This window comes from Triticum dicoccoides, chromosome 7B (assembly GCF_002162155.2).
Source record: "Triticum dicoccoides isolate Atlit2015 ecotype Zavitan chromosome 7B, WEW_v2.0, whole genome shotgun sequence".
In the NCBI taxonomy this organism is placed as follows: domain Eukaryota; kingdom Viridiplantae; phylum Streptophyta; class Magnoliopsida; order Poales; family Poaceae; genus Triticum; species Triticum dicoccoides.
Genome location: NC_041393.1, coordinates 619,793,165 through 619,811,270, shown reverse-complemented (window position 1 = coordinate 619,811,270; position 18,106 = coordinate 619,793,165). Strand labels below are relative to the sequence as shown.

General features: G+C 45.9%; 1 long non-coding RNA gene across 7 annotated transcripts; it reads left to right on the top strand.

Moving 5' to 3' along the window:
* Positions 1-370: 370 nt before the first annotated feature.
* LOC119340216 lies at positions 371-6,463 on the top strand. 7 transcript variants are annotated; one of them, XR_005164455.1, is made up of 9 exons: positions 371-735; positions 829-915; positions 1,632-1,715; positions 2,088-2,125; positions 2,790-2,894; positions 3,068-4,144; positions 4,272-4,409; positions 5,395-5,481; positions 6,165-6,463. It is a non-coding gene; the product is annotated as an uncharacterized LOC119340216 (long non-coding RNA). The 7 variants fall into 7 exon arrangements; XR_005164453.1 differs by having other exon boundaries at positions 1,563-1,715; positions 2,088-2,129; XR_005164451.1 differs by lacking the exon at positions 2,088-2,125.
* Positions 6,464-18,106: the final 11,643 nt, after the last annotated feature.

Below are 18,106 nucleotides of genomic sequence, written 5' to 3'. Positions count from 1 at the left end.
CTAAGGCGTGAGCTAGCTTGTTACATGCCCGTGGGGCAAAATTGAACATATAAATACAGCTACGCTACCTGCCTAGCGAGAGCACCTGCGAGGGCAAAACGAGCTGTGCCGCTCGATGATTTCACCGCAGTATGGATTTTCACCGTGGTAGCAGGCCCTCCGTTCATTCCTATTATACCTTGCCAGATTCTTTGGTACTCAATGACAGGTGGGGCTCGTGAGCCATGTACCCAGTTAATCGTCTGGTGTTTTTGTGATTATGGGTGACCAGAAAATTTACTGCCGTGTGCCTGCGTGGGAGGATAGAAACGTGGGGTGGGACCTTGACCATAAAAATATCGGCCTCCTCCTCTCATCGCTCGATTCCTCCTCTCCTCCCTGCCGCCGCTGCCTCCTCTTCTTCCCTAGACCATGCCTCCTCCCCGCTCCTCGTTCTGCCGCCTCCTGCTGCTCCCACACGGCAGTCGTCTTCCATCCGGCGTATCGCCTAGCGGAGCAAATGGCGGATCTGCCACCTCTCTCCTCGCCGGTAAGGAGCAGCCAGACTGGTGCTGGGGAGAGCCGGAGACGGGGACAAGAAGCAGCAGTGGTCGGCTCCCGCTGCGGTGGAGTGGAGCTGTAGGGAGAGGAAGGAGGCCGGCGACAGGGGAAAAGAACATGCCAGCTCTGGTTCGTCATGGAGAACACAACTGCTCGCCCTCCTCTGCCTCTTCTTCTCTGGTCCATGGATTCGTTGTAGGTCTCATGTTCTCTATCCAGCATTATTCCTTCTCCGTTTTGTTGCTTCTTGATTTCGTTTTATTCTTGATTCATATGCTCATGTTGCAGGTGGGTCTCTATTGGTGGTGTTGGGGATTGTAAGGCTTGTTCCATCTGGTTTTAGGAGTGTGTGTTGCTCCTATAAAATTTTCTCAGGTTATCTCTCTTCTTATTGTTGCTATCTTAGTTCATTCTTTTGTTCGTACAAGGGATTTCGAGATTTGCTTCTCAGCTCCTAATCGTTTGAGCCATTGGAGTTAGTGTACACTCCTATATCTAATTAGAAGTCACATACTTGTCTTCTGGTTGGGGAAATTAAAAATTGGTTTGCAGTCCTTCCATGCCTTCTAATTAGATGGTTGAAATTTGTCAACCCCGCTGACTCAACTATGGCATGCTACAAGCCTACAACCCCGACCCAGCCCACTTATGCAGTAATATGCTCGTGTGACCGCTCCTTTTCAGGATTTTGTTTACTCAATATTACCTGATTTGTATTACTTACTAAACTTGATGGTTTGACTTATATATAAGTTCCTTGAGGGAAAATCACAAGGCCTGTAGCCATTCTTACGCACGGGATATTGTTCTGAAACAAGTTATCTTCCCCTCATGTTCTGCTCTTCCATCGTGTCTGATTCTACAATTTGTTTCTTGCAATGTGTGATATGTTTGTTTACTTTCATTTTTGAGGAAAAGTAAGCTCCTATGCATCATAGGACTATTTGGTTAGCTAATATTTTTAACAATGATCTGTTGGCGAATCTTTTTCTTTAGTTTTAAAATCTAACTTGTTCATACAGATTAAGAGGTCTGCTTGTACTGTTTACATCACTAGGCTGAGTCCATCATTGGTGGTGGTTATTGTCCAGGTTTGGCAGCAAATCAACTACTCTGAATGAGGCCATCCACAGCTTCTCAGGAGTAACATGCATACGCGAACACATTGATCCAAGGTAATGAAGGAACTTGTTCTATTCTCGAATATTGATCATCACACAGTTGAAACTATTAAGAATAAGATAAGCATGTCATTCATGTAGGGTTATGTTTTGTGTATTCTATTTTCGTGGGCTATGCTATGTGTTTCAGTGCCAATGACTCAACAGTCATTTATCAATCAGTGTGTATTTTGTTCTCATCAGCAATGATGCATATACATGTAAGTGGCGATGGTGATATGGTTCAGACAGATATTTTAATCATTTCCTTTTCTTGATCAATTTTATGCTTCCATCGATCTACAGTAATATAGATCACAAACCTGACACTTCTAGGTGGAACTTTGGTGTGTAATATTTATTTCACAGCTTCATTGTTCATTGTAGCAATGCTGGCCGTCAGGGAAGATGCTGTTAAGCACAAAGTGAGTGAGTTCCTAGCGAATTCCTCGAGCAAAGTTCATATAACTGTTGTCTCATAAGCATTCATGTGTATTATTTATCAGACCAATTGCAAAATTGCAATAATTGTTGGGTGCTGGCTGGCGTACTCGAGCCTGGGGTGGAAAATTTAATTTGTCTGTATTAGTGCAGCAGCAAGCCAGAAACACTGATGTTGTTTCTTGTTTTATTGCTTGTGCACCGTCCTTAACAAATGAAATGGGCAGCAGGCTTTTGATATTTTAGTCCTCTGGCCTTGTATGCAGTACTTTGCTAGATTATTGCAGAAAAATTGAAAGAACTGCAAATGTGTAGCTCCCGAATTAGGAGACTAGAAATAATTGAGCTTTTTTGCCAAAATAAATCTAGGATTTTACATCAGTAATTAGCCCTTCATCCTTATATGCTTTTGCATTTGCCGCATTCTCGCTTTGAGGTCGTTCCATTGTTTTCATGCGTTCGCTTTAGCATGCCAAGTGTAATTCAGTTCATATGTACATGTACTGTTTTCAGGTCGTTTCATTGTCCTATCTGGTGCATGTTTGGTTTGGTTACCCTTTGTATACCAGTCATTTGAGAATGATGCAAGATTTGTTCTTACATAAATAGACATCACAAGTGGATTTCTGTTTACCTGAACACTTGCAGAATTCAGTGCTCGAAGAAGTCTGTTATGCTAACTTGTGGGTTCAGATCCTTATTATCAGATCGTGTCACTCTTTCGACTCCAAAACCGATGAGCTCTGGAAAACGGTATATCTCTGCCTCCTGTTCCTAGCACTACTCATTTATGAAACAATTCATTCCCTATACTGCATTTAAATATCTTGCATTTGCACACAATTTGTAATAGCAATCCGTGGCTTTCATGGAATAAGGTGAAACCTACTCTTGCAGGCTCCTGATTGTGTGTGTGTATTTTGTAGCTTCATCGCCTTATGGCATCAAGATGCATCTGCTCATATGATTTCACAGTTTGGCAAGTACCAGAGAATTTGTGGTTGACTGTTTACATCCAAAATCATCGTGTTAGTACTTAGTACTGAAGCTAATTTCTACATTGTTAATAGAGTTGCCTTGATGTTTCCCGTACTAGAAAGATCTATCTATGATCTATTTTCTAACCATCTAAGACTGTAGTCATATATACTCCATACAGTAACAATATATGTTGTTGTCAGTTTGCTGATTATTTATCTCTCCCAGCTTGTTTTTATGTCTGGTCAGATTGGAAATGTAGCTTTATGGGCATGCATGAGATTCATATTATAATAAAGTTTGCCTTCATACTATAAATCCATTCATTGGAGCTATATATCATATACAGTACCATTTAGGCTGGTTCATGAGTAAAATGTTGTTTTTAATAAATTTAAGGTTGTTCCTTGTTTGCTTTTTGTTTGCTAGCACTAATGCTGATGTAAGAAAACAAAGTATAGTTCATATTTTAAATCATTTATGTCCATATCGTCTGATGCTAATGTATGAACTTTATATGGTTTGGTCTAAACGATATCAATAAAATAATATACATTGTGGAAATTAAATAAATCCTACAAATCGAATTAGGAAACTATTGTTACTGGCATTCGACGAGGAAAAGGAGACCCCGGAGGAAGTTACTGCGTCGCTGTGGTGGCTCGATCGATGCGGATTTTGATGTTCATTGTTTTGATCTCGACATGGATTCGATAGTGGAGAATTGATACTCGGGATAGAGAAATTGTTATTTGTGTTGCTGATTTTTTTATTTGGGCATGGATTTGAGAGTGGACAAGGCCTGATCAAGTCTCCAGACTCATGATTCTTTTTCAGTGTCAATCAATGGTTTCCTTAATTGCAAGACAACGAATCTCCGTGTTATTGATCTGGTACAGTGTTGTTGTGCGTGAGGACGACACATGGAAATGTGCAACAAGGCAGTGCTCGCATTGCAGTGGACTGGAGTCCGCCATCACCACCGATCATTGCTCGCCGATCATCGTCCCTCATCCCCCGTCTAGGTTGCACGTCTTTGGCCTTGTCATCTTCTTCCTCCCAGTTTTCTACTCTTGCTTTCATAGGTTCTTTGACAATCTAATATTGATTTCTTGATTTATACTTTTTTTGAACACGATGTTTGCGGATCAGGCGAAGAAGAGAGGAAGGATCTTGAGGAAGAGTCAGGAACATGGTGAACCTCTTGGCCATCGCAACCCGACGGCTTAGGCGACAATGAACAGGGGTATTTCTAGCCCATCAATCTACAGGGCTCAGGTCCTGCACATGGTATATCTAGCCCATCAATCTGCATGATATATGTTCCTACACTACACTGTAGCGCCGCACCAATCTGTAGCTCAGATTTCCTTGTCTTTGGCTAACAATCCCTTTCTTTTGCCAAGCTATCGACTTGCTTGCTGTTGGGCGAGACTGGTTGCAACTTGTCTGCCTCGATTCTAATTCTCTGTGTTATCCATCTACATATGCCTATCATTGTCGGCTATGTTTTCAGCCCAAACAGCTGTAGCTCAGATTTCCTTGCCTTTGGCTGGCCATCCCTTTCTTTTGCCACGCCATCGACTTGCTTGATGTCGGGTGAGATTGGATGCAACCTATCTGCCTCGATTCTAATTCTCTGCATTATCCATCTACATATGCCTGCGATTGCCAGCTATGTTTTCTGCCCAAACAACATATGTAAAGTATGCTGGTGGAAGTGAGATAGAATTTAAGAGGGGGAGAAAGAGTGAGAGAGACAAATGATAGGGAAAAAGATATCTAGGCAACAAATGTTGTGGTATATAGGTTGTTATAAAATTGGTTGCTACTCTCCTGTTTAATTAAATGTCCATGAGTTGATTTCTGTTCTATGCTTGTAGTCGGCACATTCATTAAGGTTTATCTATCAGACTGAGCAAATGCATTTGAGTTCGTCTATTTCTGAATTTATGATTCTGCTTCGATGTGTATTTTCCACGCCTGAGTCATTCATGGTAGTATTGCTAGCTGCCTCCTTGTTTTGGCGCTGCTTAGATTTAGTTACCTTTACTTCACGTTTGTCATTTCCAATCCTAGATAGTTAGCAACTTTAGCATGATTTGACATTCATGTGAATGATGCCATTGTTCTGCAAAAAAAAACATAGAGTCACCTGCGCATGTGTTGTCATTAATTGTGCTATGAGAAGTTGATAATAATGCAGAATTCTATGTTTGGGATCTTGGATTTAGATGAAGGCCTCCTGTTGCATTAATCTTGTTTATAATACCAGGTGTTTGCTAGAGAAAATCAAAAGAAGCAACCTGAATGTCAATGGGGTGATGGCAGTGACATATTTAACACGAGGTGTTGCATCTAGGTACCTACTTCACCGATCATTCTGTTTCATCTGCAACTACTACTTGCAATTCAGATTTCAAAGGATGTTTAGAATCAGAATAGAACTAAATTGGTTATGTATGACTTATCAAACTTACACACGAGGTGATGCACAATAATTTTTGCTTTTCAGGGATTGTTCTTGGGTTCAGCTTTCGGCAAGTTGTTATTATAGAGTTAGCCCTATCTTTTTGAATCATCATATGTACTCAAGAGCCTTATAAATTATGCAACTAGCTAATCATTGGAACTTTAATACTCGGCTTTATTTATAGATAGCACAACTTCATGTTAGTTGCCATTTTATTGCTACAGATATTTGATAATTATATTGTATATTTGATAATTATATCCATGTGGATGTACGTGGTCTTCAAAGTTATTGAAAGATTTAAAGCATAAGCAAGCTCGTTAAATTCCTTTGGTACGTCATATATCCTTCTGCCCCATTCCTATGCTTTAGAGGTTTATAGTAAGAAGATATGAGATATAGTCTTTCCTTTTCAGTATATCTGAAAGAATATGAGCGAGGTTACTAGCTCACACATATAGTTTGATTATTAAGTTTCTAAATAAGTTCAGCCTCAGAGCACATATTTTGCATCCATTGCTTATTTAATCCATTGAGACGCTTCTAACTGCATCTTAATCTGTACTTGGTAGGTTCTACGGGATTCACTCATGGATGTGTGAATGTGAGAAATCAGGATATAAATTTGTTCCAACAACAAGACATGCTGATTAGATTCAGGAATATGTTGTTACATGTCAGCTTTGCAGCTTCAAGTTGTAGGACTAATATTTGGCACCTGACATGAGGTTGAGAAATACCATGCTTTAACTACATATGACATGCCTTGTGCAGGGCACATAAAATATATCTGATATCTCTTTTTTGTTATGTATATTTTTGTCCTTTCTACCCTAATTCAGTAGCATCATTTTTTTATGTTACTTCTTTATATGGTTGTTGCTTTCACTATCTGAAATATATGTGAAATGAATTTGAATTAGGTTACTTTAGTATCAAGGTAAAAATTTCTTTGTTGTCAAGAAGCGCCAAAATCCAAGGTGATAATAATATTTTGCTTGACTGTTTGTTGACGACCAGTAAATTGTTGAAGTGTGTTCAATAAAATTGGCAATGTGATCGGAAGGTGGTGTCCAAGAATTCTGTGGTTTGATGGCACTAGGGGCAGGAGGTGCTGATTTAATCAGACTAAGAAGATGCCTAAATAAGCTGCGAGGCTGCCTATTATAACTGTGTTTCTATGTCATTGTACTATATGTAAACCAATTTAAGTCATTCTACCATCTATAATAAAATCCACATTGCATTATCTTTCCATCGACATCTTTTACTTACTCACTACTAACATTGCTTCTAACTGGCTTTTTGCACCATTGGCGCAACCGGGTCATCTAGTTAAAAGAAACAGAGTTGAAGTTCAGGCTTGCGAACGCACGTATCTCCCTGAAAAGGACGCCTTCAGGTGCCAGGTCGAATCCAGTACCATTCAGGGCGTTAACCAACTGTTGACAGTCCAATTCAACCTCGATGTCTGTCATACTCCAGCTGGACGCTGCCGCAAGTGCCATTGCACACCCCTCTGCTTCAGTCCGTATCGCTGAAGCCACATGGCTCAGAAAGCCTGCACCTGATCCTCGTACATCCCCAGCCTGATCCCGGATCGCGAAGCCCCAGCCACCCCTGCCAAAATTTTCTATAAAGGCCCCATCACAGTTTATTTAAGCATGTCTCCCTCGGGCTTTCTCCACTCCTGCACTGCTTTCTGTCCGGCCTCAGTATGAGCTTCAGTGCGAGATGGCCTACACAGAGCTAGAGAATCAATAGCCCAATTAGTAATCTCATCAGACAGGCTCTCCACAGGCACATTCTTCTCCCCAGCATTTGTTTTATTCCTCCAGTTCCACCATTTCCATAGCAAGCATACAACCAGAACTTTCCTATCTTCCGGCAGTCACAGCATTTCAAGCAGCAGTTCATGTGCATCCCTGCATTCGCAAAGACTCTGTCGTAGTGTCTCTAGTTGAAGGGACTGCCATACCTTTTTAACCTGCTTGCATCTCAGAAACAAATGTGCCCCATCCTCGTCTAACCTCTTACATCATACACACAAGGTGTCGCAATTGACACCCCTCCGTTTCATACTAAGTTTCAGAGGTAGGTTGTTGTGTGCTAGTCGCCATATGAACTGCTGAATCTTTGGTTGGCAAGGTATGCTCCATATTTCCTTCCATCCCCAGCTGTTTGGTTGTGGATTCACACATTGTGGAAGACATGCATCCCTCCCCGAGACATAAACCTTGTAGGCAGACTTGACAGAGAATATTCCTTTGCTATCATAGTGCCATGCATAGAAATCATCGTGTTCCTCTCGGACCGGAGTAGCAAGTATGATACTGGCATCATCCTCTCTAAAAATATCCTCCACAAGCCTTTCATCCCAGCTTTGGGTATCCGGATCCACCAGCTCGCAGACCCTAGTTAGTAAGCATCCCCCCTCTGTGTTGTTGGGGTTCTCACACCATCCCGAGAGAGCCAAGGGTCGGACCAGATTTTGATCGAAGTACCATCGCCCACCCTGTATACCAGCCCTTCTTTCAGTAGTGACACCCCCATAAGAATGCTACGCCATGTGTATGAAATCCCCGCATGAGCTTCAGCTTCCAGAATAGATGACCGTGGGAAATATCGAGCTTTCAGCACCTGGGCACACAATGAATCCGGTATTGTGAGCATACGCCAGGCATGTCTTGCAAGCATGGCCATGTTGAAACCGTGTATATCCCGAAACCCCATGCCGCCATCCTTTTTGGCCTTCGTTAGCAAATCCCAACTTAGCCAATGCATCGTGTTGCTCTTCTCTTGCTTAGCCCACCAAAAGCGACATATCATGGTGCTTATTTCCTCACACATCGTCTTGGTTAGATCAAAACAAGACATGGCGAAAGTTGGGATCGCTTGAGCGCAAGCTTTGATCAGGACATCCTTTCCCGTCTTTGACAGTAACCTTTCCTGCCACCCTTGGATCTTTTGCCAAATTCTCTCCTTTAAATATTCAAAAGTTTGTTTTCTCGCTTGTCCCACATAAACAGGTAGCCCCAAATATTTTTCTGTTCTTGCCTCAACTCGTATATGCAATGTATGCAGAACATCATCTCTTTTCACCTGCCTAGTGTTCTTGCTGAACATAATAGACGACTTCTCATAATTCACAACTTGACCCGAGCACACCTCATATAGTTGTAGCAAATTTTGCAGTGACGTAGCACTCTCACGCAAAGCTTTGATAAGTACTAGTGAGTCATCTGCAAACAATAGGTGGTTAAATCTCGGGGCTGCATTGCAAATTCGGATCCCACTCAAGGATCAATCAACTTCTGCCGCATTCAACAGAGAGGAGAAACCATCGGCACAAATCAGGAAGAGATATGGGGAAAGGGGGTCCCCCTGCCTCAACCCTCTTTGTGGGAGGATTGTGTCAGTGCACTCCCCATTGACTTTGATCTTGTATGAGACTGACTTGACACACAACATGATTCTCTGAATCCACTGATCATTAAACCCCAACTTGTGCATCATCTTCTCAAGAAAGAGCCACTCAATCCGGTCGTATGCTTTACTCATATCAAGCTTAACTGCAGCATGGCCCTACTTACCTCCCTTTTATTCTTCATATAGTGGGTGCACTCATAGGCTAGTAGAATATTATCCGTGATCATTCTACCAGGAACGAAGGCACTCTAGTTCGGTGATATGATTTCTGGGAGGATTTGCTTCAACCTATTTGCAAGAACCTTTGAGACCAGCTTGTAGACAACATTGCAAAGGCTAATCGGTCGAAGGTCCTTCATACTCTCTGGACTTTTAACTTTTGGGATCAGCACCACATACGTCTCACTCCACCCATCTGGCATAGGTCCACCATTCAACACTGCTAGAACCTCAGTCACAACATCGTCTCCAACAATGTCCCAACATCTCTTATAGAAGACCGAAGGCATTCCGTCCGGACCAGGCGCTTTTAGATCTCCAATGCTCTTCAATGCATCAAAAACCTCCTCCCGTGCATACTCTCTCTGAAGAAGATCATTCATGGCTGGGGTGACTCGCGGGTGCACACTAGCCAGGAGCTCGTCGTGGCGATTTCCTGCATGGGAGGTAAAGAGCTTTAAAAAATAGTTAGTAACTTCTTCCTTCATCTCTTCCTCCCTCTCTACTACCCTGCCATCCTCCTTCCTAAGCCTCCTAATTCTATTCTTCCTTCTTCTCTCTGAAGCCGCTGCATGGAAAAACTTGGTATTTCGGTCGCCTCCTTTCTCCAGTTATCATGTGCCCGCTGTTTCCAATAAGTTTCCAGTTGTTCCTCCAAGCGTCTTAGCTTAAACCACAACATATGCTCACTCCGAACTTGATCCTCGCTTATATTCTTCCTTCTGACCTCCTCGAGTTTCTTTTTTGTTTGGTGAATATGCTTCTCTAGGTCTCCCAGGACGTTTTTGCTCCAGTCAAAAAGCTCCTTCATCACTCCCTTCACTGCGCCTGCCACCTCCTTGCCCTCTACACTTCTTTCCCTCCCTCATGTATTCAGCACAATCTCCCGGAACCCCTCCTCCTCGACCCAGCCCGCTTCAAATCTTCGAGAGCAAAGCTGACCCGGCCCTCTTCTCACAGCTGCTGCCCCTGTTGTATCAATGATTATAGGCCTATGGTCTGAGTGTCGAGGATCGCCGTTGTTTACCTGGTAGGCTGTGAACCGTTGGCACCATGATTGGGTAGCCACAGCCCTATCTAATCTCTCCTTTATGTAATCTTTGGATGTATGACTATTGTTTCTCCAAGTGAAGACATCACCTGTGAACCCCAGATCCCCCAGCTCACAATCCTCCAATGCAGCCTTGAAACGGTCCATATACCTCTGGCTTCTAGGAGCTCCACCCTCCTTCTCCCATCCATGAAGGATTTCGTTAAAGTCCCCCACGCAGATCCATGGCTTAGCATTTTGGTGTTTCAAATTTCTTAGCAGCCTCCATGTTTTCTCCTTCTCATCCATTTTTGATTCCCCATACACTCCACTAAACCGCCACTTAAAACCATCTTCCTCCGTGATTTCAGCATCGATATGGTACTTGGATATGAAGCCAATGACTCTCAGATTTATCTCCTTCTTCCAGAACAGAGCTAACCCACCGCTTTGACCTTCACTGTTTTTAACCATCATGCAAGTCATATTCATTTTCCATCTCAGCCATCCCAACCTTCGTTGCTCCATCTTTGTTTCAGACGGAAATAGAACATCGGGGTCCTCCTTCTTCTGGAGATCCAGAAGACCTTGAATTGCCGAGCCGTTCCCCAATCCCCGACAATTCCATGCTATTAGCCTCATTGGTTATCGCAGGGCTGTTCCGGCGTGTTGTGCCTTTCCTCCTCCCCTAACGGTACCTCGGCCCGACTCTTTTTCACTGTGATCTACTCATCCACTTCCATCCCTTCCGCATTCCTCTTCTTCTCTAGTACTCCCGCACCCCCTCCCCCCACTCCAGCTAGCACCTCCTCCCTGCGGTGCTTCTTATATGTCCCCTTTCTCATCTTCTTGCCCCCAACTTCGTCTTCTATGTCCCCCTCGAATAGCGAGAAGGGTATAGTTGGCTTCTCTCTCAACTTGCAGCTCCTTCGAATCAGACTCCACCGTCTTCCCCCTCCCCTCCACTACCTTCTCCCCCTCACTGTGCTTCACCACCTCCTCCACTACCCTGTCTTCATTCGTCTTCTCCCCTTTCTCCTTACCATCCACACCTTCCCCAAGTGTAAGCTGTCTCCTGCTACCCCCCTTCTCCCTGTCATTTGGGGGGTACTCATTTGCTGCCTTAAGATTTAGAGGACTGGTAACCCCTCCCTCTCCCTTTCCCTTGAGACCCCTCTGTCCATCCGATAACTGCTGACTGGATTTCCTCCATGAGGGCTCATCGCTACCATACTTGCTGCCATAACTTGACCACCCAAACCTCCTTCTTCCCGGTCCACTTCCATGTTCCATACTACCCCTTCTTCTGTCATCATTTCCTTGCCCCCCCTCCAAAATATACCACAGCCACCTCCCATATTCAGCTACCTCACCTTTTTTTTAGCTTTTTCTAACAATCTCGATCAGTGTGTCCCATGATACCACATGTGTAACAAAAGTCCGGCAGGAATTCATACTGAAAATGGCACCAAGACTTCTCCTCGTATTCCTTCCCCTTGCCATTCACCTTCACGATTGTGTCTCCATCCTCGTCTTCCTCATCATCCAGGAACATACCTCTCATAAGAGGGTTAGCAACTCTGATCCGCACCTTGACTCTTAGGCATTGGCATAACGCAGTGCCATCCTCCCCGGTGTCCACTTGTACTAAGTCGCCAATCTGCTCGCCCATATCCTCGGCAAGCTCTTTGCACATCAACTCTAGAGGCACGTTGTAGATTCGTACCCAAAGAGGAACTTTCTCAAATTTATAATCATCAAGGTTTTTTCCCGGGTCAAAGTCCTCCATGACAAGGAGCTCCTTCCCAAAGGTCCACGGGCCATTCTCCACTGCTTTCCGCTTCCCCGATTCTTGTTGGAACACGAACAAGAACCTGTTACCTCCCATATCCTTTACCTCCAGCCTGCTCATTGGGCACCATGCCCATCCTAGAGCTGTCTCCATTCTGGACACATACCCAGGTTTGTCGGACATGAGTTTCCCCATTGCCTTCACCGTCGCCCCCTCCTGCTGTTTCTACAAGGTCCTCCTCCATCCCACCTTCACCCCCTTCTTCTCTACCTCGGAGAGTTTCATCTTCCTCAACATCCCCTCGACTCCCTCCATCGTACTGCTAAGAACAAGACACAACCAAAAACCTAGGAAAGACTGGTGGTTTACGACCGGGCGCCCTAGATCACCCGGAAGGCTTATGGTGGATGGGACAAGTGATGGTGGTGGCAAAAATCTCTTCTCCCCCGACGGATGTACGAGAGAGTAGAACGATCTATTGTTGACTGATCGGAAAAACCCTAGCGGCACTGTGGTTTGGAGGACGATTCAGATCGCCTCAGAATCGCCTGGCAAAGAAACCTAACCGTCACATACGGATGGACGAGGGGTTGGAATTGCTGAAGGACTAAACTACCGGAGAATACTGGCCGAGGCAAGCGGGTTCAGAGGTTTGAGACCCACCGACACTAGGACTAGTTGATGCTATGACAAAAACGAGTTAGGTTCCATAGAGTGGGTTTTCTCCTAGATAAACCAAACACAGTTAGTTCTAACCCTACTACATACGGATGAATATACACGTATTTTAGTGTAGATTCACTCATTTTTCTCCGGAGGAGAATGGGGTTGACACGTCTTGCATTGGCGGGATGCGCGAGCTGATTTCGTTGATTCGCGCTAAGGAGCAGGCGCAGGCGGTGCTCGCGGCTATGGTTGCAGTGCACGCAGACCAAAGTGAAATGGAGGCAGGGGCCTTGGAGGCACTTTTGGTCCGGCCCGATTAGGTGGAACTTGCAACAGGGGTTGCGTCCCATCCCCCGCCTTGACGTGCCAAGGTGAGGCGTATGGCCAAGGTGGTGTCCTCTAGGGGCATTTGTCTTCGCAATCGCATTATTTAGATGTGTGCTATCTTCTGGAATATCCATGGCTTTGCACGCGGGGCGCCACACCCAGTTGAAGGAGTATATTCACAAAGAGGGCATTGATATAGTGGGCTTACAAGAAATGATTAAAGTTGAGTTCGGCCACCACGAGCTCCTTGCGCTAGTGAAAGTGCTAGTTATCGACTAGAGGGGAGGGGGTGAATAGGCGATTTTTATGAAAGTCTTCAAAACACGAGGTCTTTGAAGACAAACAAGTAAAATGAACCTATAGATATGCAGCGGAAGATAGACTACACTAGACAAGCCATAGTCAAGTAGGCAATACAGTGAAAGTACGAAGACTATCAGCAGCTAGGTAGAATGAATCAGCATGGAAGACAATATGAAGCCCAAACAGGTAATAGTCTACACACAGTGAAGTCAATCGGATCAGACAGGCAAGCAATGAATTGACGAAGACAAACTGAAAGGTAAAGGAAGTTGGGGATAGAACCAGTTGCTTGGTGAAGACAGTGATTTAGTAGACCAGTTTCAGTTGCTGTGACAACTGTACGTCTGGTTATGGAGGCTGAGATTGAACTCAAAAGACCGTGTCTTCACCTTATTCCCCTTGAGCTAAGGACACCCAGTCCTCGCCCAATCAGTCTAGTAAGTCTTCAAGGTAGACTTCCAAACCTGCACAAACTTCGTTCACCAGCAATCCACAATGGCTCTTGGATGCTCAGAAGTGATGCCTAACCGGCTGGAGGATTCACAGTCCTCAAGTGTAACAAGTCTTCAGATCACGCAGATAGAAAGACTTCAGTGATGCCTAACACTCTTTGGCTCTGGGTGTTTTGGGCTTTCTCCTCGAAAGGATCTCTCTCTCAAAGGTTTTGGAGGTGGGTTGCACTCAAACGACAAAAGCCGTGTACTAACTCTGAGCAGCCAACAATTTATGGTGTAGGGGTGGGATATTTATAGACTGGAGGCAACTCGACATGATATGTTAGAATGACCCAGGGTCACTAGGGAACCGACACGTGTCCAGCGGTCGGATTTCAAACACACGCGACTGATTGACTTGGGCTACAAGAAAAGCTGACTCATCTAGCTCTGGATAAGATTTGCTCTCATTGTCTTCGCTCGAAGACATAGTATTTTGGTTGAGCATCACATCAGTCACTCTGAATTTCTTCACTTGGACCCCCCCCTTAACAGTATGGTGGTTCCTATGACTTAATAAAGAAGAAAAGGAAACTACGAAACAACTATGTCTTCGCACTGCATAGTCTTCAAGTAATGTCTTCACATGTCATTATCTTCATCGTGAATGTCATCACAAACCACCATTGTCTTCAATGTCTTCACACATTTTTAGGGGTCATCTCAGGTAGGTAAACCGAATCAATAAGGGACTACTACCTGTGTTATCCTGCAATTCTCACAAACACATTATCCCTCAACCAAGTTTGTCGTCAATGTTCCAAAACCAACTAGGGGTGGCAATAGATGCACTTACAACTAGATCCTCTGGAACGTTTTTCTTGGAATCACGTTCCTGCAATAGGGCACTCGGGCAGCATGCTTTTGGGTTTTGACTTATTTGTCTTCGAGGTGCTGTCCTGGGATGTTGGAACTTTCTTTCTTGGAGGTCGTACTCGCAACCGTAAGTCTCAGAGGTAGCTAGTTATGATTCAGGTATACGGCCCTTGTTGGTGTCAAAACCGGCGGATCTCGGGTAGGGGGTCCCGAACTGTGCATCTAGGCGGATGGTAACAGGAGACAAGGGACACGATGTTTTACCCAGGTTCGGGCCCTCTTGATGGAGGTAAAACCCTACGTCCTGCTTGATTGATATTGATGATGTGGGTATTACAAGAGTAGATCTACCACGAGATCAAGGAGACTAAACCCTAAAAGCTAGCCTATGGTATGATTGTTGTTCGTCCTATGGACTAAAGCCATCCGGTTTATATGGACACCGGAGAGGGCTAGGGTTACACGGAGTCGGTTAGAATGGTAGGAGATCTACATATCCGTATCGCCAAGCTTGCCTTCCACGCCAAGGAAAGTCCCATCCGGACACGGGACGAAGTCTTCAATCTTGTATCTTCATAGTCTTGGAGTCCGGCTGATGATGATAGTTTGGCTATCCGGCCACCCCCTAGTCCAGGACTCCCTCAGTAGCCCCTGAACCAGGCTTCAATGACGACGAATGCGGTGCGCATATTGTCTTCGGCATTGCAAGGCGGGTTCCTCCTCCGAAAAAATTATAGAAGATTGTGAACACGAGGATAGTGTCCGGCTCTGCAAAATAATTTCCACATACCACCGTAGAGAGAATAATATTTACACAAGTTCAATCTGCTGACGTATTTTGTGGCATGACATCACACCACTACCAAGTCTTTACTCGAATCATTTTTATTGTACCACCTCAGCGCGTTTAGCGAGGCGGTTTCCTTGGCACGTCTTGTCGAAGCAGAGATCGTATTCCCCTTATTCCGGGATTCCCATCAATACGGACGTGGGTAACCCAACCGCGCTCATTGCCACGCTCCCTCCATCGAAGGTGGGTTCCAGACGGTCACGGGGACGGCTCTTGGTATTCTCCCTCTTTATAATGAGACCAAGGCCCGTTCTTTTTCTTCAACCCTCAATCGAATCTGCCCCTCGCCCCGAGTTCCAACACCCAAGGCTCCAGATTCGGGTACTTTTGCCCTTAGACAATGTACGGCTCCGACCTACGAGGCCGGTGGATGCCCTCCTCCGTCACAGAAGAGGACGTGCTCAAGCTGAGAGATGCCAGGTACTTAACCTACGAAATTTCGCATAGGTTGCCTGCCCAAGGGCAAGTTATTCCTACTCCCGAGCCCGGCGAGAGCGTCGTGTTCGTGTCTCACCTTCGTCGGGGTTTAGGCTTCCCAATGGATCCCTTCGTGAGGAGGCTCATGTTTTACTATGGGCTGGAATTTCACGACTTGGCTCCGGAGTCCATCCTCCACATCTCATCATTCATTGTCATCTGCGAAGCCTTCCTCCGCACTACCCCTCACTTCGGCTTGTGGCTCAAAACCTTCAACGTGGAGCCGAAGATGATTGAGGGGCGTCAGGAAGAATGCGGCGGGGCGGTTATAAGCAAGAGGGCCCATGCTCGATGGCCCGAGGGATCTTTTCAGGAGGAGCTCGGTTTGTGGCAACAGGAGTGGTTCTATATCACCGCTCCCAGGGGCAGCAGGTAGAGGCCGCCGCCCGTCTTTCGTCCGGGCCCTCCACAACAGCTGACGTCATGGGTCAACAAAGGGCTTGACTGGGGGGCCGTCCAAAGACGTACCCCCTGTTGCAGGGCCGGATTCGAGACCTCCAGGAAGGGGAGATCAATCTGGTCGTAGTGACACAAGTTATGGTAATTCGGCGCCTTCTCCCCTGCAAACGTCGCCCCCTCCACCTGTGGGAATTTAATCCGGAGGGACCACGAGCTCTCCAACACTTCATGGGTTTGACACCCGTGGAGATGTACAAACTGTTCTTCGGATCACAAGAGATGCGTCCGGTCTTGACCGAGGACGCTGGCCTAAGCTGCAATCGCCCGTATACTCAAGTAAGTAGCCCTATGTCCGAACACATTGTCCATTTATTTATCATGGGTTTGCCTTTTAACCAGCTATCCCTTGGACAGGAGTGGATAGCGCAAGCATAATTGATACGGTGTCTGGCCCCACTCCCTGAGACCACGCCGGATCCCGTGTTAATAAAAATGTTGGAGGTTGCACCTTCGGAGGAGGGCAAAGGGGGGAATAGGGAAACTACCACCTCTGCCAAGGAGGCTTTCAGTAAGGGGGGAATCGAGAGTCCCTCCCTCCAGGGGGAGAAGAGGACCGCTTCCGAAGACTCGGAGGCCAAGGCCTTGAAGCAGGGAAGGAAATCACAGGAAGGTCCCGTGCCGGGAAGAGCCCTGGCCTCACAGTCTCCCCAAAGGAATCAGCCCTCCAGCGAGCCGTAAGTAAAAAAAGGGGGGGGGTTGTAATAGGGGACATCCCTACTTTGTTTCTAAGGTTAACCGAAGTTTTCACCTTGTAGTTCGGATCTCAGCCCTTCTCAACAGAGCTCGTCTTCGGGGGACCTTCGCCCGGAGATGATGAAGAGCAAAACGCCTCCATCTGCCGCCCCATCGGGCGGGGCGGACGACCCTGAGGTGTCGTCACGGAGGGTCTCCCCTAGTCCGGCGGGACCGGGGAGTTCGGCACCCACTGGAGTACGGCCGGTGGAACTGCGGAATTTTCTGGAGAGGGCGTCTATCTCAGAAGATCACCGCACATTAATGAGTGTGGTGATTGAAAGGATCTCATCCGCCGAAAGCGGGTTGTATGAGGCCGTCGGAAGTTTGCTGACGGGGTTTGAGGTACGCAAAAAATGACATACCTTTTGACAGTTTTGCACATGGGGTGTGCCCTGTATAGATGGTAGCCCCTGAGACTTGGTATGCTGTCGAAAGAGACAGCGTGCCGAGGATCATAATCTCAGTTATAGAATGCCGCCTTTCCTATGCAGGTGGTGGAACGATCGGTGGCCAGCCGGACTGATGGAGCTGCCGAACTGAAGCGGCAACTCGACGTTGCGGATGCGGACATCGCGCTGGTCAATAAACGACTTGACGAGTCACAAGGTAAGTGGTTGCTCCGCGGTCACCTAGTAAGGGAGCTGATGCCCGTTCCTTACAATTTGTATGCTTGATGCAGATGGTGCCGCTGTTGTGGAAGACCTTCGAGCAGAGCTTGCTCGAGCCAAGGAGCAAGCCAGGAAAAGTGATGCAGCTGCCTCGAAGGCAGCGGAAGAGCTAAAAGCTGAAAAGGTTGCTCACTGCTGAAGCAGGGAGGAGATGGCCGGAATGGCCGTGAAATTAAAAGATGCTACGGACCGCTATGAGGTTCTTGAAGGAGAACGCCGAGCGGAGCAAGAGGACCTGAAGAAGGCCGT